Source organism: Trachymyrmex cornetzi, unplaced genomic scaffold, assembly GCF_001594075.2.
Source record: "Trachymyrmex cornetzi isolate Tcor2-1 unplaced genomic scaffold, Tcor1.1 scaffold214, whole genome shotgun sequence".
In the NCBI taxonomy this organism is placed as follows: domain Eukaryota; kingdom Metazoa; phylum Arthropoda; class Insecta; order Hymenoptera; family Formicidae; genus Trachymyrmex; species Trachymyrmex cornetzi.
The window spans coordinates 114,722-137,883 of NW_017296782.1; the positions used below are offsets into that span (position 1 = coordinate 114,722).

A 23,162-nucleotide genomic window follows, 5' to 3' on the forward strand; every position below is an offset into this window, starting at 1 on the left:
CCCTCCATGTGCAAGATGTCAATTTGTAAAAGTTGCCTCTCTCAAAACCAATTTAAGAAACGAAATGTTACTGTAGTCGTGTTACCGCCGTATTGTCCAATATTATAAATATATTTATTTTTTGCGTCAATAGGTAAAATAAAGAAACGAACATCTAAAATTTAGTATGAAATACGCGTAATGGTAAGATAAACAAAATTCTGTAGAACTTGAAATTAAATCATTAAAACAAAAACTAAAAAACAAAAATTATATCTTACTTACAAATGAAGAGTAGAAAAACGCAAAAGAGGATGGTAGTACATAAAAATTTTTTCACTGTTAAAAATTATGGAGCAATTTGCAGTGGTACTGTCACTGAGAATCAATTTGTTAGGAGAACTAGCAAGACCTGCTCAAGACTACGCAAAGCAATACAATAACCGAGAGGACAAATAGAAACCAAAAGGATGTAACACTGGAAGGGGAATAAGGAAAACATTTAGGAAGGGGAAAGAGACTGTATTAAGTTGGAATACGATTCCGGCAATGATTCCATGTCATTTTGTCTATTGATCCCATGTCTTTGTCTTTTTATGTGCATCATTTCCGAAATCAATCTTTTATTATATGACGGTTCAATGTCTAAAATCTTCACATCATCCCACTTGAAATTATGACTTTTTTCCAGACGATGACTTGAAATAACCGATGGAGATTTTGATCTCCTGTTGATATCGGAAATATGCTCATGTACTCTCGTATGTAACTGCCTCTTCGTTTGGCCAACATAGCTCACATCACATTCATCACAAGAAATCTTGTAAACGACATTCTGATTTTTAGATGGTTCTAACTTATCTTTCCCTCTTTTTATTAAACTCTTTAGAGTGTTAGGAATTGTGTAAGCTAATTTGCAATTAAACATATTGACGAGTGGTGAAAATCTTTCAGATATGGAACCGACGTATGGAATTGCAAAAAATTTTTCCTTAACCTTCTTAATATCAGCTAAATTGCTATTATGGATGTGGTATTTTATCCTGTTATTAATCGTTGAAAAAATAAAATGAATTGGATATCCATTGTTTAAAAAAGTATTAATCGCGTTAACCAAATTAATTCTATGAAACCGAGGATGGCATAAACGGATAATTCGATCAACCACGCCATATATAACACCCCTCTTGTGACAAACCGGATGGTGTGAGTTAAAATTCAAGAATCTGCCTGAATAGGTAGCCTTGAGGTATCCGTCAAAAACGAGTCTACCATTCTCTACAATTAACAAGGTGTCCAAAAAACTAATCCTCTCGTCCTTGCAGACCTCCAAACAATCTACATGGCAATCTCTATATAGCTTTGTCTTCAAGGTCTTGCATGACCATGTTTGCCACTATTGGGGACAAAGGCGACCCCATAGGAGTTCCAAAAATTTGTTTGTAGATTTTGTTGTTAAAAGTAAAAAAAGTTGAGTTCAAAACCAAGCGAAAAGCAATCTAATGGTATACTAGTTTTCCCCGATAAAGTAAAAAAAGTTGAGTTCAAAACCAAGCGAAATTCATCTAATGGTATACTAGTTTTCCCCGATATATGTCCCCATCTACGCATCACACTATCAGTTGCCAACTCTATAGGTACGTTGGTAAACAGAGAAACAACATCAAAGGAAACCAACATACAATCCTGTTCAATGTTAATATTTTTTAGCTTATTAATGAGGTCAAAACTGTTTTTTACGTAACTCGGAGCTTTAGGTATGGCTTTATCAATAACTTTATGTAAATAAAAGGCTAAGTTATACAGCGGACTGTTAATCGAAGAGACAATCAATCTTAGCGGAAAGCCCGGCTTATGGATCTTTGTCAATCCGTATGCCCTAGGCGTGCTGCCATCCGTCGTCAATAACATCCGATATGTGTATTCATTTATATACTCCCTCCTTTTCCATCTAACTAATAAGCTGCGTACCTCAACAATGCTTCTTTATATTTTTCAAATATCAATTATTTTTATCAACAATATCAATTGTTACTAAAATCAAGAAATCATTGTGGGTGCAAATAGAACTGTAGATAAAATTTTCGATTTTTTTAAGTGATTAAGGTGTTAACTCCACAAAGACGTTCTAAAATGTAGCGATATTAAACATTGAAAGATTGATACTCTTACGAAATCGTATTTAGAGACTAAGCCTTAAATTTTTTTAATGTGGCCTACAGAAAAGATTCTCCTAATCTTGTTATAATCGCGTTCCGACTGATAATAAAATGAAGATACACAAAGTAGTTTAAGCTACCTCATCGAGCGTTGCCATACAAATGATACCGATGACTTTTTACATGTACAAGACTGTACGGAACACCGAACAAGTACCACGTGTTATGAGTCAATTGATTTGTTGCTGTACAAAATATTTAACATAACATAAATATATATTACATCTCTGTTAAAGAAATTTTGTTGTTGTTCCTTTCTACCAATATAGATTAACTTTAATCTCAGTAATTTTTTCTAGTTCTAAGAATTAGACTAAAAAGTTCTTAAAAGTAGAAAAAGATAAAAAATAAGTAAAAAATTTCATGTATTTGATATAATATCTATGTTATTTCGATATTTTATGATAAAGTTCATTTGTACAGTATAGTAAGCGACGTTCTAAATATTTTGAGAATGTTCCCAGAAAGATCTGTGGGATAAAGTGTGCTGTATGAAACACTGATAGAAATGTTTTATGATAAATTATCTACATTTTGGAAGACATGTAAGATGTATCTATATACATACATATATTAATATATATTTTAAATACGTACAATTTACTATAAAGTAAAACAATTATAAAACAATAGTTTCTAAGGTTTTATTAAGAAGAATTTAATAAGTTATGTGTGAGAGTTAAATTTACAATAACATATAATAGCATTTGCAAATAAGAAATTAAAAGCAAATTGAATAATTATTAAAACATTAACGTCATCCAACAATAAGTAAAAATCAATAAGATTTAAAAACATTCCTGTTTCTAAAAGATGACTTTGTTAAAATTTCTGATATAGCTAATATCACGTATCTGATCGAATAACAATTAAGAATCTTTAAAATTTTACTATTTATCGTATTAATTTAAAATATCTTCATTAATTGTATTGACTGAAAAACATAGTAATTAAGTCTGTCGAAATAAAAATAGAAGTCTCTTAAGCGAATATGAACTTTCATTCGCTATTGGAAATAAAAAGTAGTAAATGTAATAAAGTCGTGATCGATAATGCGAAATATAAATGTAAAGATGACTATGCAGAATGGATAACATTACACAGACACTGAAGTGTCCATGATAGATGATTAACGTAACCCACCTGTGTGTCCTATTTGCAAAATGCGCCACGCCAGTTACTTCAATTTGATTTTAATTCTGTTTTTCTACCATTTTAGAACAAACGTATACTCGATAATTGTGTTTTTTGCGTCATACATACATAAATTACGTAAATTCATTGCGATGACATTTCGTGCATAATGCTACGAATAATTTAAATTCTTTTAAATTTAGATTTATTACAGAATCACAGAAAGTTCTACGTAATTAAAGATTATTTTACATTCAATTAACATATATAAAAGATAATTATATATCGTTTTGCATTCACGCGGAAGTCACGTAACTAATCAGCTTTAATATGGATATCTAAAAATTAATATAGTCTTATGTATAATAATAATTGAATTGAATATGAAAGGTAGACAGAAATTGTAGTAGATACAGTTTAAAATTCCGAAAAGTCTCAAAGTATGGAATAAGATCGCATACATAGATGGGGTATTCTATAAGCCGTGGCAATTCTCGGTATTATCCTGCTATCCGTACCGTCTAATTTCGAACATGAGATTGCAACCCGTTCTTCTTCCCGTGGACACAAAGAGACTCTCCCCCTTGTCGAAGCGCTTAGCGTATCACACGCAAATGAATCACGGAATCGCGCTTAACGATGACAATCTCGGGTCAAAGTTCGTTCTCAAGTCATCAATGTTCATCATAGACCGTATGACGCGCCCTAACGTACCAATGTAATAAGCATGCGGAAATAGAGATCGAGATAATAAGCTTTAATCCAACTTCAGCACGTGCTACTTAACCCATTAGGCACATATTGTTAAGTATTTTTCTAATAGAAATGACAATGGAGATATTATATATAATAACGTTCTTTTACAACACGGCAAGAATGGTCTTACTAAAATATTAAAAAATTTAACTAGATACACACACACATAGATCTAAATATAATTTTGTTAAACCATCAAAATAATTATGTAGGCTGCTCGAGCATGATAATTAATGTTAAAAAAATTTTAACGTTTTAGCATCCAGTTTGAGTGCCTTACATAATTATTTTGACGATTCAATAAAACTATTTTCAGATCTGTATCTAGCCAAATTTTCAGACACTTCAGTCAAACTGTTGTTTCCATGCATCTTCGTGCTATTAAAAAAGCTTTTGTGCAATATCTTTAAGTTAAAACTTAAACAGTAAAATCATGTTTTGTATAAAACAAAATGTATAAATAAATAATATTATAGGATAAATAACGGCCAATTTCTGATTATTAATCAGAAATTGCGTAAACATATCAGCGATTATCTCATTGTCAGTAAAACATTATTACTGTCTTAACAACAATATGATGAAACATTAGTCACGTCATTCTTTTCTCATCTTGGCAAAGAGTCAGTTAGTTTTAAATAGCTCCGTACAGTTAAAAATGATCTCTTAAGTCGCATTAGCAGCTCGATCTACTTAGAATTAAAATATCAATATAGAATATCGAGAGAGAAGAGATGTTCCAGGATAGATGAAGATAGAAAATAGTTCAACCTAAATTAGATCCTCCAACAATGATGAAACAGGACATTTTCTTGAAATAATAGAATTTGAATGGAAATTCTGATGACAGTGAGATTCCAATAAGTATTTAAAATTCCAATACGTATAGTCGACGTTGAAATGACTAAGTGTAAGATATTGTTTTTTTAATCACTTCCGAAAACAAATTTAATATTAAAAATTTATTTTCTAACTGTTTGTGCGACAAATTCTACTATTCTACTATTGAATATCGGATGTGTTGAAAGAATACCTGGAAAAGCAACGTTCTTTTTCGATCTATCTCAAATCTACCCCTATCTACTTACTTGTCCTCGCAAATTAAAACAAATCATCGCTGACGTATGATACGCAATTCGCAATTATTTCGCCGGCGATCGATGATATTATACGTTCAAAAGCGCAAATTGCAGGTAACGGAACTGCTATTTAATAGCATGAACTGAGGGGAGAAAGAGAGTGGGCAGGAGGAAAATTACGTGACTCGTCCGAATTATTTCGTTCGATCGTGACTTTGATAACGGGGGACAGGTTGCAAGGCTCGTACCCATCGATCGATAAGCGGTGGGACATCAAAGTACCGCCGCCCATCAGCTGTTCCCGTGCGAAGAATGGCCGAGCGAGCGAGTTCGGCTGCGACTTTGGCAGCTCGTTATTCCATCACGATCGATGGATCGCACGATGGGCGCGAGGCGTGTCGCTCGGACTCTCCTCTGCGACTGGATCGTGATCGCGTGTCTTCCTGTGTGTGCCAGACCGTATGGAGGATATTAAACCTTGTCCCGTAAATCCGCCTGTATTATCGCTTCTTCTTACATAACCGTTTCGGCCGATCCTTTTATTGTTCCGATAGCCTCGTTGTTCTTGTACAGTTAACTCATTTATATCCACGAATGTATACGAGTTGTTACATTAGTAATGTGTCTAAAGAGAAAATTATTGCAAGAAAATTAAACCTAAATATTGTGTGCCTATATTTTAAAATTAGATTCTTTAGAGATTCTATTTAAATAAGATATATTATTGTTATATTTTGATAAAATAATATGAAATATGCGATAATAATAAATTAAGTCATATGCAACACTAAAATATAAATACTACTTAATTAAAGTTTCGAATAAAATCTTCGGAGATTAAGAGAGTAATTATTGTGAAATTAAGATAATTTCAAGGAGGTCTCGCGTATCTCTCTCTCAAAATTATAGCGAAGTAACAATACGCCATATGTGGCGGACCAGCAGTTTCATCGTAAGCTTTTTGGAAAGTCGCTGCTTGTGCTGCGATTTTAGCAAATCTACGCTGGGAAGTAATAATAAAAGCGAACATACGTAGTTATTTAGCTAATGATGCGCGATGTGCTTCGGGATACTGCCTTAAGCTATCACCACAACAAGGCTGGCCATAGCATCGTATAATGCATTACAACATGATATTTTTTATACAGTACTTTTTTATGTTTTTCCAAAAACAATCAAAATAACGCCTATCTTGAACATTTTTAGAAGGAAATTTTTAGAAGGGAAAAAATTATATAAAAATAAATTCTCACGTTTTTAAATTAGTCACGTGCACCTTTATTTTTACAAAAATCTCTTCCATTTCTATAGCTAATATTTGAGGTTTATCTCAAAAAAGGAAATCGTTATGTAAACTTGCAAGGTGATGTAAAATTGTTTAACTATGTGCATATTATATAAAGTTTATATATATTTAAAAAAATATTATAATCTTTTTTTCTAAAAAAAATTATGTATATATAATTTAAAGAACTAAAAAAATCAAAAGCTATTCGAAACGTTTAAACGATTTTAAATACTAATACAAATATTTACGACTAACATTTACAGTCTGACTATACTGATTTTTTCTACTAACGAGATTTTATACCAAAAAAACTTTACACATTTTTCTCTATTTTTATATTGATCTATTTAACAACGCGATTTTATGTAAAACAATAAAAGATTTTTCTAAAAAAATAATTAATATTCGAATATTTATTTAATCCTGCATGCAGATTTAATCGCGCTCTCCTTGATTACCAAATGCGCGCATGCCTGCCATTATTATTACGAAGCGGAAATGAGTGATTCATCAGAACCGATAATACGACCGCCAGGTTCTCGTGTGAAAGCTACCTAACAAGTACGACGGTATCTCCTGACAGGGTAGGAGAAGGGGCCACGAAAAGAAGCGGCCCGATTTTATGAAACCTCATTATCAGCTTTACTCGCTCCTCTCTCTTTCGATTTTGTCTTATTTATCGTACGCGCAAAACGGACCTGCTCTCTCTCTCATCAACGCTTTTTCCACGACTCAAATTCATGCGCATTATAATCACGAAATTGGTTAATCCTGTGAAAAGTTATTCATTTCAAGTAAAAAGACACACACACACGCGTAATTAATTTTATACACTTTTCATTTACTGACAAAAATTTGTTTTGTAACTGAATAGTGTTACGTAAATATTGGCGTTTATATAGGCATAATATGAGAGAAAATATATCGTAAATTTAATGTAGATTGAAAAATCACTAAATTCTAACTGATTAAATCATTTTACATAATATTATTTTATTCTTTCTCTTATGGTGCTTTGTATTGTAAAGAATTAAATAGTAAATTTTGGAAGAGAATTTCACATAATATTTGTAATCATATTTATAAATAAATTATGTAAATATCAGTCACAAAGTATAATATTATAAACTAATAATAAGAACTCACATAGGGTAAACTAGTGTATTATGGCCATACGGAAAAGATGGCCATAGGCCATAATTTCTCCAATAATTGATAAATAGTGTATTTTTATAGTCATTCGTAAAGATAATCAATATTCACAGTAGTTTATATGAGTACACTGTGTTCAAAATAACAATATTATAAATATTATCTAATATTTTTTCTTTCGATTATTTGCAAAGTTTTGCACGTGTCTACTAAAAACTGTTATAATATCTAATAAATTACAGTTAAGCTGCCATAATCAACATTACATACTCAATAAAGGTACGTAAATTGTAATGTGACCTATAATTAATACTTTTCTTTTCACTATTTATTTATAAATACTATGGCTATCTTTCTTAATATCATGGCCATTTTTTCCCTAAAAATCAGATAAGATGGCCAATGCATACTTTGTAATATTTTGATAAAATTAAAGTTCTGTTAAGTATTTTCTCTTTAATTTTGATAGTATTTGTTACTTTAAGTTTCAATGAAAGTAATATCCTAAATATTATTAAAAAGTAACAAGAATAAATGTATGTTTTTTGCATTTTAAAAAACTATGGCCATCATATCCGAGTTTACCCTATACATATTTTAAGAGATATTTCAGAATATTAAAGTGAATATTTTACATATAGCACAGATATCTTGAATTTTTTCATCATCAACATTTCTCTTAACATTTCTTAAGCCTGCTTTCTTAATTTTAAAAATTGAATTTCAAAATAAACAGAAATTAGGTTGTATCACTACTGTCGTAATAACGCCGTCTCCAAATAGATACGTTTTTATATCCCCACTGTTTTAGCGCAATAGTAAAAGTATCGGCTTAGTTCTCTGACGTTTCCCGGACGGAATCGGAGCGCGATAGATAACCTTCGTGTTAAGGTTAAAGTCTTCTAGTGGTACAGACAGAAAATACATATCTTATACGTATGAAAATGCACTCGATAATTTTATGTAGACATAATTAGATGTCAAAATTTGAGTTATTTAAAGATTGCTTCCAAACGCAAATGATTTTAAACGCAGACGATCTCTGATATCGAAATAATTGATTTATTATAATAAGAGTATTTTTATAAAATTACATTGTTAATAAAAGCGAAAATGTGGAGTCATGCTATAATATTTTTTCACAGAATTCGTACCGCTATCGAAATAAAGTGATAATGAAGTAATCAAAATGACGATAAACTTCAAAAAAGAAAACATGTCATTGATTAAACAAGATAAAACTGTAAAATATTACAAATTTACATAATTCGGAATATAAGGAATAATCAACATTTTGTTTAAATTAGTTAATTATTTTTTATACTGATTAACTATTCAATTGATAAAAATTTAAAAAAATGCAAATATTCTAATTATAATACTAATCGAGCAGCATAACATTATCGCGAGGTAATAGCGATATCGTTTTGTAATTTTCGAACTTAAATATTTATTGAATATTAGATTCAATTAGTTATTGAATGTAAGTTTTAGAACCGTATTTTATCGCGAGATGTAGAGACGTAATTAGCAACACGTTTTCACGAGCGTATTGATCCGCTAGCTCATAATGTAGTTAATATACGTTCGTTTCTATAACTAATATTTACTCAGCTAACGCCTGGGCTCTAACACGTTGCTCAAGCATGGTATTACAAGTAAGATAAGCCTAGAAGCACGTACGTAGAGCACGGCGTTTTGCAGGCCGCATGGGTACGATAAAAATGGCGAGGGAGGCCAAGGTTAACACTCCAACGATATTCTAGAGCACAATAGGGGCACACACCGAAGTGTCTTTAAAGACGCGCCACAAACGTGATGGGAAAAAAAGCCACGACGTTTCTTAAAATAAAATTGACAATCCCAACCAATATATATATGTAAACGCGAGTTATACGTACGTATGTTACATAATATCGAAAACACATTGCCGGCAACATTATAATCATAAAAGTCGTGTATAAGACATTTTAAATAATTACGTGAATTTTTATATATAAAGTGTGCTCATTGTTTTCAAAAATAACAAATAACATGACCGTTTAAAAAAATATTTTTATATAAATCAAAGTCGAGAATAGAACAAAGGATGGAAGGTACAAATAATCGAAAAGTAAAATTATTTAGACGTTAATTGACTACGAGCAAAAGAATGAAAGGAAATTGCGAAATTCTCGCTGATGATTGAAATGCACATGACTATACAAATCACAATGGTTAATTAAAATTTAAATAATAAGCTTGTAATAATTTTTATTAGGATTGTCGTTATATTTTCTAATGACAAATATATTAATTTGCAGAAATATCGCGACAGAATTATAAATAGTAATCTAGATGTTACAATTGTGTTATGATATTTTCAAATTTCTTCGAAATTTCTGTAGGATCTTTAAATTTTAATATATACACTTAATCTTATCGTGTTATTTTATATTTCTTTATTAGATTTACACATACATTTTGTATTAATATTTCACGAGTTTTGAGTATTTTTCCACTTCCCTTTTTTCAACTATATCAAATTCTAAATGTGAATTATACACTTCTATGTGATCAAGTCTCCCCTTCCCAAATTAATTGTGAATACGTAAAATATTAGAAAACTTACGATAACCTTTTAAATTTTAAGTACCGGTCCTAATTCACAGTTTTCAAAACTTATTTACAACTTGCGTGCTATCCAAATGAATATTCATCAAGCTATTTCGGTTTTTGCGTTTACACGAAGAAACTACGCCTAACGGTATCGATGTAGCTCTCATGTTAACGCAAATGTTGATTTACGTATAAAAGCAGGTTTAATTTTAATATTAATTAGATACCATCGAATTCACATTATATAATACTATAAAGATTTAAAATAAATTAATGTTATTAACTATCAACACAAACGAGTCAATACGACTATCGATATCGTTACATGTTTCGTAACATTTATTATCAAACATCCGCTCATTTCGCCAAGTAAACATTTTTTACCAAATAATACAGTTTTTATCAAGTAATAAACGCTTTATGAGATAAGATAAAAATATTTATATTTATATATGTTATTATATATGTATATTATAGGAAAATTTAAAAAAAAATATCATAGGAATAAATTTTATGATATTTTTGCAAGTGCTTACGTTACGTCGTTGAAGCCATTATCTCGCTCATCTATTTCGATCATAAATTCGTCGAAGCGACCTCCCTCACCGAGATCTCCGCAAATAGTAAGATATCTCGCGTAAAAGAAAGAAGAGGGGCTTTCTCCTCACTTTTCGTATTTGTCCAATCGATGAGGCGCGAGGCACACGGACACACATAACTCTATTCGTTAATCGGCGCTCGTCAATGCAGCAGCTCACGTTCCCGAGGATTTTCGAGGGTCCCCCGAGCGATCGCGCCGTGTTGTGTCGCGTCGCGTCGCGCAGTCTCGAATTTTATCCCTTCGCGTATAATTCAGCCTGGGTGACAGACGTGATCGGCAAACGACGTCCGGTCCATGCGCCATTTGCTATGCGAGAGAAAAAACACGAATTTCTGCGGGCTGTCTTCGATGAGCCGACGGGATAAAACCTGCTGCAAAACGCCACTTCGTCGAGCAGTGCAATGGGAATGCATGATAACACTCAAATACATTATATCTCCTCGCTTATCGATAAAAATATCTTGCTTTATACGATATCAAAAATTATGAAGCATTTTTTATCAGACGCGATAAATCTAATTAGTTAACAAATTAAAAGACAAATTAATATTCATATATCAATATTTATTATAAACTTTCCAAGTAATTTTTTAATAACTTTATATTTATTGTTTTATATTTATCACCGTATAATTTTAAATTTTATTTTCGTAATTTATTAAAGTGAATTTTGTAATAATTTAATTCGATTTCTTCGAGGTTCTTTTAATCAATAACTTTCTAAAAATATAAAGTTAGAGTGCTAAATTATTCATACTGCGTGACGTTGATCCATTAAGGTTATTGTCGAAGGTAGTCACAATTAGTTGTAAAATATAAAAATGTTGTATTTCAATGCGTTATTGTGACAGAATGACGCAGCCGTGAAGGTAGATATCGATAATATAATCGATGAGGATACTTTCAACTTTGAATTTGCAATTCTTCGTTACCTGATTGTTACAAATAATAATTCCTAATGCAACTGCGCTCTTCGTTACATGCAATATTTAATGTACGAGGTAGAGTATGTACCAGAAAACATAACACCGCAAAATACCAGTGACGCAGTATGCAAGACACGTGTAAAAATAATCTCGATATTTGTAGGCGAACTCCGAGCTTGTAGCATTGGAGCAACGCAGATCGGAGATGTATCTTCAAAACAATGACACTGCAAAATTATTTTTAATTGAAATTATTCATGCAATGAAAATAAAATTTCGCAGGCATCAGATTACGTATTACAGTGATTCCAAATTATACGAAGCAAACATAAAGAGTTATATTACAAGCGATGTCTATCCCGGACGTAAGTCAAGTGCACAATGCGTTTCTCACGGTCAGGTCTTGATCGCCCTTCGAAAGGCGCATACCCGAACACGCTTTGCAACCCCTATATACTCGAATCTCACGAGCCATTGCACTCACGGTCACACGTGACTACAGGGTCGGAAGGAAACAAGAAAGAAAAAGAAGGAATTGCAACTCCTACCTGTCATACGTCGCGGCGCTTTTGGTCGGTGCCATGCGTCATCGGCGCAAAATCGGCCGCCAGTCCGCGAGGGGGAATCGACCGGGCAGAAAGAAAAGCAGGACGGGAAGAAGAAGCGCGAGAGAAGGCGCAGCGCAGCCTCGACCAGCCTGAGCTAGCAGCACCAGTGTGGCGAGATATTTGGCGGGCTCCAAAATAGCAATAGCTCCGCGTCCTCCGTCGGCGCGTTGCTGCTTCCTCGGCGTACCACCGACGACACGCATATATATACACGACACCCTGCTCCTTTCCTCTTCGTCGTCAGTCCTTCTTGCTTTTATAGTATACTCGAGCAGTAGTATAGAGAAGCCAGCTCTATCGTTGCCGTCCTTTCCGTTCTTCTCTCACTCAGTCACCAGTTGTACAGTGTAGTTGTCCGCGCTCAACAAGATTACGTCTTCGTCGATGATATCGCTGACAATTCGCCCCAATGTATTCTCCCCCCCCGAGAGATAGCCTCGAAAAGTACTCATTCGTCCCTATTCCGCCTCTCCGGTCCGGTCCTCATCGGCCTCCCCTCCGCCTCCACTGTCGTCCGCGACCCGATCTGCGGTATCTGGGTATTCGTATCGTCGTGCACGCCGATCGCACTTTGCACGCATTACAGATCCATCGATCCTCCGTCGTCTCCTCGCCACCCGCCGCTTCCTCCGCTACCGCCGTCGTCGCCGCCGTCGTCGTCGTCGTCGTCGTCGTCGTCGTCGCCGCCACGCCGATGCCAGCCTCTCCGTTTCGCACAGATCGTCTTATCTCGGAGTGCACGGCACTTGGCGGATCATGGTGGGATTATCGGGGCTCTTCGGCTCTTCGGAATTGCTCTTTCCAGTCAGGGAATCGATGCTGATGTCTGGCGGAGCTGGATCGAGCGATTTTCGCGACGTTATCAAGACGCACTACGAGTTTCTTGAGGGACCAATTAAATTGACGATTACAAAGCTAGTGGATTATAACGAACAGAGGTGTTATCAAAAGTTAATGACGACGCTGAATGTTTTCAGAAAGTTATCAAGCCTAAGTGGTAATAATAAACAAGTTTCACAAATGATGGCCTGTATGGATGTACATATTTGAGATGTTGATCTACGAAATAAGTGCCACTGCAACGTACTTTGCAGCTACTTGACCGATCGTGCTGATCTCTGATATACTGGCGTGAAAGTCATGATTTCTAGAGAACCTAGCACGCGTTATCTCCCACGCCGAAAAGGAAAGGCGACAACTCATCACTTTTCCCGAAGCCGATCGATAGAGACTATCCAAAGTTCGTTGTCGTTTTCGCTTCAAATCACACCGTATTCACGGTATATCAGCATTCCGGCTGGTTGACATGAACAATTCTCTTAAGCAATTCCCCAGCAAATAATAATTACTCTACAGCATTCCACTTTTGATAGCTTCTCGCACATGTCAATTCGTCAATCTCCTGTGACAACTTTTGGAGCACAAGAGCTGATTTTCCTAGATCTTATGGACTACCACTGTTTTCACTGTCTCTCGTCGATTCTTGTTCACATTAGATGACGAAAAATTACATGGACTCGGTTTCTTGCTCCACTTCGATCATTAAAGGTACTACCTCCTTGGGACCGAGCGAATTTTCTCGTCGTGCCGGTACCTTCACTTTTTCTTTCTTCTTCCTATATATCGCATACCAGTTTAGCTCAGATACGCGATTGGCAAATTGAAGTAAACGCGTGATCTTCTTTGGCGGAGCTAAAGAAACGGAGAGATGTTCGCGACTCCGCAGTTCGCGCGCGACTGACCGAGGGCGAGAGTCGTTATTGGGAGCAGAGCGCCTCAAGTCTGTCCTCCTTTTCTCTCTTTATTATGCCTCTCTCACTCTCCCTGTCTGGCTCTATCTCCCTCACGCGTGTACTATCACGTCCCCCCGGTCGATCTCCCTTTCTCCCTCGTACGAATCGTTTCTTCTTTCTTGCTCTCTCTCTCTCTCTCTCTCTCTCTCTCTCTCTCTCCTTCCATCTCGTTCCGCTCCGCTCTTATGAGAGAATCTGTCTCTCTTTGTCGTTGACGCATTCGCGGTTGGGTCGTGTCGTCGATCTCCGTCGTTCTCACTCCGATTCAGTCTCTCTTCGTCTACCTCGTCGCTGAACAGGTTCACTCTCGGCTCTCGTTCGCGCGAAACGAACGAAACCGAAACTCAAACTCGCGGCGACCGCCTCCATCGGCTCTTCTTCTTCTTCTTCATCTTCTTCTTATTCCTCTTCTTCTTGGTGATGTTAGTCTTCCTCGCGGTACGACGTTCTTCTTCCTCTCTAGCAGCGTCAAGGTGGTTCCTTTGGTTTCCTCCATTTCTTCCCTTCCCATTTCTATCTTGGTCACCAGTTGAGATTCCTACCTCAATCAGTTGCGTTTCCTTCTTCCAGATCTTCCATCTTTCTATTATGGTCTATAAAGTGAAGATATGGAAGTTGATCTAGATCAACTTCCATATCTTCACTTTATAGACCATAATAGAAAGATAGAAGACACGCCATGATTTCAGTTTTGCATTTACTTTTAATTAAATATTGTTTATAATATTTCTTTCCATCGTCTCTGCTGTCATTCATTTACTTTTTCATCTTTTCTTGTATCCTAAATGTCCATTTATCTTTTTGCTTTAGATGTATCTTTCTTTACCTTTACATTTTCTCTTTATATTTCTGTTTTCTATCTATTGAATACTATGTCTTTAATTATGATCAAAGACTCAGAATCAAATACCTTCTCCTATCTTTTGATATACAATATCTTCGCATCTCAGTTCCTCTATCTATTTCTTCCCTCTCTCTATTGTCTTCTTCAGCATACTTCACTATTTCCTTTCTATTCCGTATCTTGCATTTTTCTCTGAGGTATTTTCTTTTTTGTTCTTCGCTTTACGCTCTCTTCATCTTGAGGCATTTTGCTATTTCAATCCATCCTTCGCTTCCCATTTCATCTTCCTTTAATCTTCTTTTCTTCATAGATAGTCATGCTTCCTTTATCGCTCTTTTCACTCTCCATCCTTGCACTGGACACCTTCCCTCTTCTAAACCTCTTCTTCAACCGCGGCCGTTCTCCTCAGTTCTCGCTTTCTCCATCGCGTGGACGGCATACTTCCTTCACGATTCTACCAGGGTACTCTGTCCTTCTCTTTATAGCCACAAGTGAAGACACTGTCCAAAACTGGTTGGAGAGACGTTCCAGCACTCGTTTCGGCACCGTAATCGACTGGCCAGACTGCCATGCCACACAACCGTCAGTCCCACCCTCTTTTCCATTTCTTTAATCATCGTTCTTGTTCTCCCTAGACACCCTTGCCCTTCCTTCAACTTCGTGAAAATGGAATCTCATAAGAAAAGACCCCAACATATAGAAAAGATTCCAATCAAGTCGTCAAGATGTCACCTCCAAATACCATCTAATTTGAAGGAAATCAATTGTAAACTGAACGATTACTATCTTAGCGAAAAAATTGACAAAACTCTCGTTGACAATTCTAGTCGTGTATTATTTCGTTATATGCAAAGCTAGAAAAATAGTATTTCTACAATTGTGTTTGCTACATTTTTTAATTGCGAGTTTCAAATTTTAAACTTGTTCTCTCCTTAAATCTGTATTTATTCGTATCATAACATTGCTGGTTTTCGGACATTAAATTTAGAAATTCTAAGCATCGAGCAGTGAAAGACCGAATCGTCGAACAAAAATAGAATGAGTATCATGGGACGCCGAAATCGCCAGCTCCGATTTGGCGATTGGGGACGAGCTTCTAACGAGACTCAATCCTTCGTATCCTGTTTGGACTTTGATGCGTGGCTCGCCATACGGTTGACAAAGATTTGCGTGTAGCGAAGAAATTAGCGAGTCGTTCTTTTGTTAGGTGAACACAACTACTCGTAATAAAAGGGCTTCATGCAGAAGGTTAATATTATTCTTATTAAAGTAATAAGATTATATGTTACATAATTATTGCATGTAATAAGGACCTTATTGTATGCAATAAATAATTATATAATCATATAATCTTGTACAGAATTTATAATATATATTAAGAAACATAAAAAAATTTAATTTTAAATATATTTATTTATTATAGTTACAGTAATCTATCTTTAAAATATATTTGAATACTTGTAAAATAATTCATCAAATGGTCATTACACTTTATTTTAATAGTTATTAATTTTTATTGAGTGATATTCTCTTAATAAGCTTTAAAATGATTATCGCGTAAAGAAATAGGGGCAGTAAGGAAGATAAATGAAAGTATAATAATAACTCAACGAGCCTTTTTAGAAAGTATAAGGAAGCGAAATGACTTCCTACAAACGATCGAATTGCTTCCGATAGCGCAACATAGAATTCAATTTCGTTTTCATTCTTTATTCAATCACATAATAATAATGACTGATATTGTCTTTGTGGTATTTCTCGGCTAACCGCAAAGACAGTCAATCTAAGAAAAGACTTGTTCGACAAACAGATTTCCTATTTGTAATAAAGAAATTCGACTGATGGTTCTATTATAATATTAAATAAATATTAAGTAAATCTTAAAAATAAACACATTCAATAAATAAATAAATATATATATATATATACATATATGTATTAGCATTATGTTAGTAGAGATTAATATGTTAATATTTTGATCTGCAATGGGCAAATAAAGCGCATATGAAATCAAATGTAACTTTTATATTTTAAAATATGTGTATTCATAAATTTTTAAAAATTCATTATGAAAAGAGTTTTTTCATATTATCAAATACAAGTAATAATTAATTTACGTTACGTTTGTATAAAACATAGTTTTACACATCCCGAAATTCAAATGTGTTCTAATATTCATTGTGGACGTTAAAGCAAATGTTATATTAAAATTTACTCTAACACTCATTGTAGATTACGTACTTTTCGATAATATATTTAAATGCAATTTATGTTATAGCTGTAACTAATTATAGAAGCTTCATCGTGAAGATTGAACAGTAATTAACTTTGTGAATAAAGGTAGATGGTTCTACGTCTCTGGTCAGTCCTTTATCTTCAGCGCGGTCCCTAAAAAACCAGATATTTAAAAAAAAGTCGTCAACGATTGGACATTTAAGTGGAGTGGAAGTCAGGCCTAACTTCACAGGAACTTCGCTATGAGAACGGATACGCCCAAATTCAAGGATGCACCGGATTATAAGGGTTCAGCTGCATATCAACAAAATTATGTTATACATATTCAAACTTTGCAACTAAAAATTTTCTTATTTTCTATTATCTAAATTATCCATTCAAAGATTGCATTTAAATTTTATTATCAATTATATATTTCGATTATACAACCAAAAATGAATTATTGTGAGAGTACTTTGATATAAAAGAAACATATTATTTCAAAATACAAAAAATGTACGCCTGAGCGCAAATACTTGTTATTCTTTTCTCATAACATATTTCTTAATGCAGTTCTCAGTATCTTCTTTATATTTTATATCATAACAAAATTTTAACGTCGACTTTTTTTTTCCAAGCTCATGAAGGCATTACAAGAAACTTTCGCAGAGATCAAGCTCATAAATTCCTCGAGCATCGTCAGAAAACCAACACCCAGGCATGCCTTCGATCTATACTCAACGTAGGAAGAAATTCGTGTACATAATCCGCGCATATCGAGTCGTTTCGCTCAGCGATTGGCATTCAGCGCGCGTTGAGATACGTACATACAGGAACCATACGATGCATGTAACGCCGGCTACATCAATACGCCAACGTAACGCGCGTTGTCACGTACGACCGCCGATTGAATACGCGGGTACTCGTACGCGAGTACGCGAGTACGAGTACCGGGCGTCGCGACGCGATGCGATTGCGACGTGCGAGGAGTCGACCCATCGCGGCTGTTGAATACCGTTATACGAACATCGTCGACAGGATCTTCTATTGACTGAACAACGGCACATGATGGATTAGAACAAAGTTTCACGTGCAGACCTAAATCATCATGCCGAATTCGATGATGTTGGCCGCGAGTTGTCATAAATTTTGATATATCATGGAAAGGAAGTTGTCATCATTTTACTAGTGAATGTTATATCGACATAAAAATCGAAAAAGTTTATGTTTATTTTAATTTTTTTTTTTGTAAAATTGCAAGAAAAAGTAAAAAAAGAACAAATAATAAATAGAGTAAGTAGAATAAATAGATAACGTTTGTGATAAAACATACTTTTAGAAGATCATGAATTATCATATTGAATATGTGATATACAGGTACCTGTATAATATAATAATTTATAGAATACGATAATTTACAATATACATATTGGAGATAAAATAAAATTCTATCGATATCTCTCTATCATTAAATATTTCATTCACATCGATTAAAAGGTTAAGAAAAACTTGTTATCCTCTATGAGAAAATGAAAGGTACAATTAACTTGGCCTTACAAGAAAATATGCATTGCGCGGTTTTATCTCTTAGCTCTTCGGCATAAGTTATCGTTAACGTCGCGCATCACCGCAAATCACGCGTGCACGTGACGTAATTAAAATTACGCGTGGCAAATGCAATACCGTCGCGTAGGTAATCTACGGACATCCGTTTATTCGCGGTCGACCACCGCGCGGCTTGTCGTTATCATGAATGTGAGCCAGCAAAATTAACATAAATGAAAGGACCTCATTAGATTTCCCCGACAAATGCATGCAGATTGACCTTCGTTGAGACGTCGCGACCTTGGAATCTCGCGTAGGAATCGATACGCGAGATTGTAGTGAGGACGACCGTGTTCTACCGTAAGTGAAAGGATAACGAAATTATCTTCATCGGCGGTGTGATCCTTGCAGCAGTGTGATCCCGCTAGCAAAGATCGTTCGCCACGACTGGTATATATCACGATTTATAGAAATACTCAATACTAATAAGCAATTGATCGATGCTACTTATTAGCGAATCGAGATCGAGTGCCGAGAGGAATCCTTGGCACCGAAGGATATTAACAATAAGTTAATCGTGTCAACGAAACGTTTCTCTCAGCGAGATAATCAACGATGTAGCGAAATAATTTGTGATTTGACATTAATAATTCATCGAGGGGGTAACCACTCAAAAAATAGGTATACATGGATTTCCGACTTCAAGACTTCATCGGACTTCATCGAAATTCATCGGATTTCACCGGAATTCATCGGACTTCACTGGAATTCATTGGACTTCATCGGAATTCATGAATTCATCGGACTTTGTTTGACTTCATCGGACTTCATCGGAATTCATCGGATTTCACTGGAATTCTTCCGATTTCACCGGAATTCATCAGATTTCACCGCAATTTATCGGGCTTCATCGGAATTCATGAATTCATCAGACTTCGCTGGATTTCATCGGACTTCACCGAATTTCGAGAAATTCATTGGACTTCGTCGGACTCGAGGAATTCACCGGATTTCGCCGAATTTCATCGGATTTCACCAGACTTCACCGGACTTCACCGTACTTCACCGTACTTCACCGTACTTCATCGGACTTCACCGGACTTCACCGGACTTCATCGGACTTCTGACAGAGTGTACACCGGAATTCAAGAGTGATTACCCCCTCGCAATTCATATAACTATTTATTAAATACTTAAAATATTTATTTCTATATTTAATCTATATTTAGAACGATTTACAAGGTATCTATTATATTTTAATTGTCTGAATAATTGACTGAATAATTTGTTTGCTGTTTGTTAAATCTTAGAATACGTTTTGGTTGTCAATTTTTAATTTTATTCTTTGTCTCATATATTATATTTGTATACTTTGCGTTTTATTTTATATACTCAATATTATATGTTTAAAATATTTATGTTCTTTTTAACAGATACGAATTATTTTAATTTTACAACAAACAACCGGAAGCATATATTGGTACTTATTACAACGTTCACATAACTTCCAACTCATACTGAACGAATTTTATTATATTAACTACTGTGAGTTTTATTATATTTTTGCTCGCGATTGAGAGCGAATTGTAATTTTTATATATTTTAACTTTGTAATATTTCCACCGTTCTATTTTTGTGTATTTAACATTCATAATGATCCAATAGGGATCGAAACGTTTGTTTGTGTTATATTGTTTATTGCCGGCACATTAAAGTTTTATATTCTGACTAAATGACGTATTTATACTGCGATTTTTTTAAATTTCTATTTCTAACGACTAACTCTTAGGCTCGTAGCCCTTTTTCTTTCATTTTTTTAATTTATTGAGCCTTATTACTATTATATTTCTATATTTAGAAGTCTTATAATCTGTATAATTTTCGTAATTAAAATAATTCAATTTCAATAATCTTTGATATTTAACTTTAGATTTAAAAAAGTGTGTAAAGAAATTTTATTTTTTTTTATAATATTGCCATTGACATCTTTTATTGTTTTTGCAATTTGTTTTTCCACTATTAAACCAAATAATTTCATACGTATATAAATACTTTCTTATCAAATTTAATTTGTTCTTTACTGACAGCATTTCTAATACCATTAATTGTTCATATTTAATATTTATAACATGCTATTTTATTTTTTATTTTTTCATATATGCAAAAACTTGCAAACTGTTGAAGTTATTAATTCGTATTACATCTCCCATTAAAAATTCCTTTTTTTAAATTTATAATCTCTCCCTCTCGCAAAAAAATAACTTATCAAACTAATATGCACATGCACATACTCGCTAAAAATTTGAAAAATAAAGACTCAGAGATATAAAATAAAGTACTATATCAGAGTGTCCTCAATAATATTGTCCTGTTTATCTTACAATAATTTAATTTGCAGTTTCGTAAAATTGAAACAACATCCTGCTCCGTTTCAACAACTGGGTGACTTCAATTACGAATTAAACGCGAATTAATGCGAAAATTTCCGAGGAGGAGGGTGTTCTCTTACGAAAATATATATTCAATAAGTAAGTGCAGAGAGTTTACGCTAAAGATAGCACGGTAATAAAGTCGGAATTAGCGGCGGCTTCTTTCTATCAATTACATGCGATATAATATACCAGGAAACGCCAAACAATTATTGTTGTCTGGCCCACATACTGTTGGCTACAGCATCGTTTTCCTCATCCCGTCGTCCATTTGCCTTCATTGCATTCGCCGACGGGACGCTTTTTTTTCTCTGCCTCTCTGTCTGTCGCGAGTCGTTCCACAAAAGGAATGCACGCTACAATCACGCGGCAAAAAGTTTCATGAAATTTATGCGATCGGAAAATGTAAATTGCGCGCACAAAAGGTCGATCGATCAAGCAAAGCGACGTTGGCAAAAAATGTGGCCATGCCGATTGATTTGTCAACGACATCGTTGATGCTGCCAAAACTATTATTAATTTTTCCTACTTAAAAAATACAAATTATTAAGCATGTAAAAAATTAACTTTACCATTACATCTGCAGAAGATATTCCATAAGATATTTCAAACATTATCACGCGATATTTTAGGAATGTTTTCATTAATGAGCTTCAAGTTAATTTATAGTCTACAAAAAGCAAAAATTTTAATGGTACACGTGCTATCGATAAGTTAATGTACCATGTCGATATGCCAATAAATATAACTGGTATGCGCATGATTTAAACTGGTTAAAAGTGTGGTATTACAAGTAATTAATTTGTTTATCGCTAGAACGACGTCGTAGACCTAGTCAAATAGCATCGTACATTGGCGTTGGTCGATCGAACGAGTGCGCGACAACAGTGTTGCATTGTTGCAGATGCTAACGTAATAATTTAAAGTAGCTTGGGCAACGACTCTGTCCACAGCATATATTACTGGCTTTTACGATCGCAAAGTATTGAATACAACATACGAGTTGAGAAATCGTGTCAACATTATCTCCAAAGAAACTTTACACACAATATTTAATACTTTACAATATAATTTCCAAAATGAACACTTACTTCTATTATTTATATAATATTCATTCATATATATATATATATATGTCAACTAATCTTTTTTCAAATTTTATTCTGTCAAATTATATTCAACTTCATGCGAGGACGTGATATTGTAAAACGCTTAAAAAATATGTATAAGTAATAAAAATGTAATTCTCGAGAATATTTGTAAGAGGAGGAAAATTTAGGTAACCAGACAAACACACACACACACACACACAAGGCCTCCTACTTGGCGCAGCGATTATTATTGTTGGTCGTGCTGCAACTCTAAATGAATGGCCAGCAGCGATAATATGGCTCAGATTCTTATCTACGATAGTCACAGCAGCAGAACGCAATGCGCAATTCGGCACGCTTACGTCACCGAATGCAGAGGAATTCAAACGAATTCAGACATTTGCCATTCCCAATGTGCGATCACCCTTTCCTCCCTTACCCTTGTAAATATGATTTACGCAACTCGGATTGCAAAAAAAGTCTCTTTCGGACATAATCTCGTAAATCATTTACAGATCTTCAAAACTTCGAATTGCTGCAATTAAGATAAATTATGTAATTATGTAATTTACTTTGCATAATCTTATCAAGTACATTACTGAGCGATATGTATGAATTTTGAAAGTAAATAAAATATGTTAATAAATGCATTTATGTTAATTAAATTTCAAGACATAGAATTTCCACATCAATTAAACAACGATTAATTGATATGGAAATTCTTGATAATTATTGATGTCTACGGATTCCATTAGATATCATTATTCTTGAAACATGCAAAGAAAAAAATTTGTTATAAATCTAACGTTTATATTTCTACGTTAAAAAAGACAATCTATCGTTTAATATTAAATCTTAAGATTTGTAAATATCGCAGAATATTGAAAAAGTCATGCGAATGAACGA

At 34.2% G+C, this 23,162-nt stretch overlaps 1 protein-coding gene across 1 annotated transcript in view; it reads right to left on the bottom strand.

The window, feature by feature from the left end:
- The window catches only part of Oatp74D (Organic anion transporting polypeptide 74D), a 75,319-nt gene extending 61,242 nt beyond the window's left edge, over positions 1-14,077 (bottom strand). The window contains exon 1 of the mRNA XM_018505843.1: positions 12,281-14,077. The gene's annotated coding sequence lies outside the window, so the exon portion shown is untranslated. The remainder of the gene's footprint in view (positions 1-12,280) is intronic.
- Positions 14,078-23,162: the final 9,085 nt, after the last annotated feature.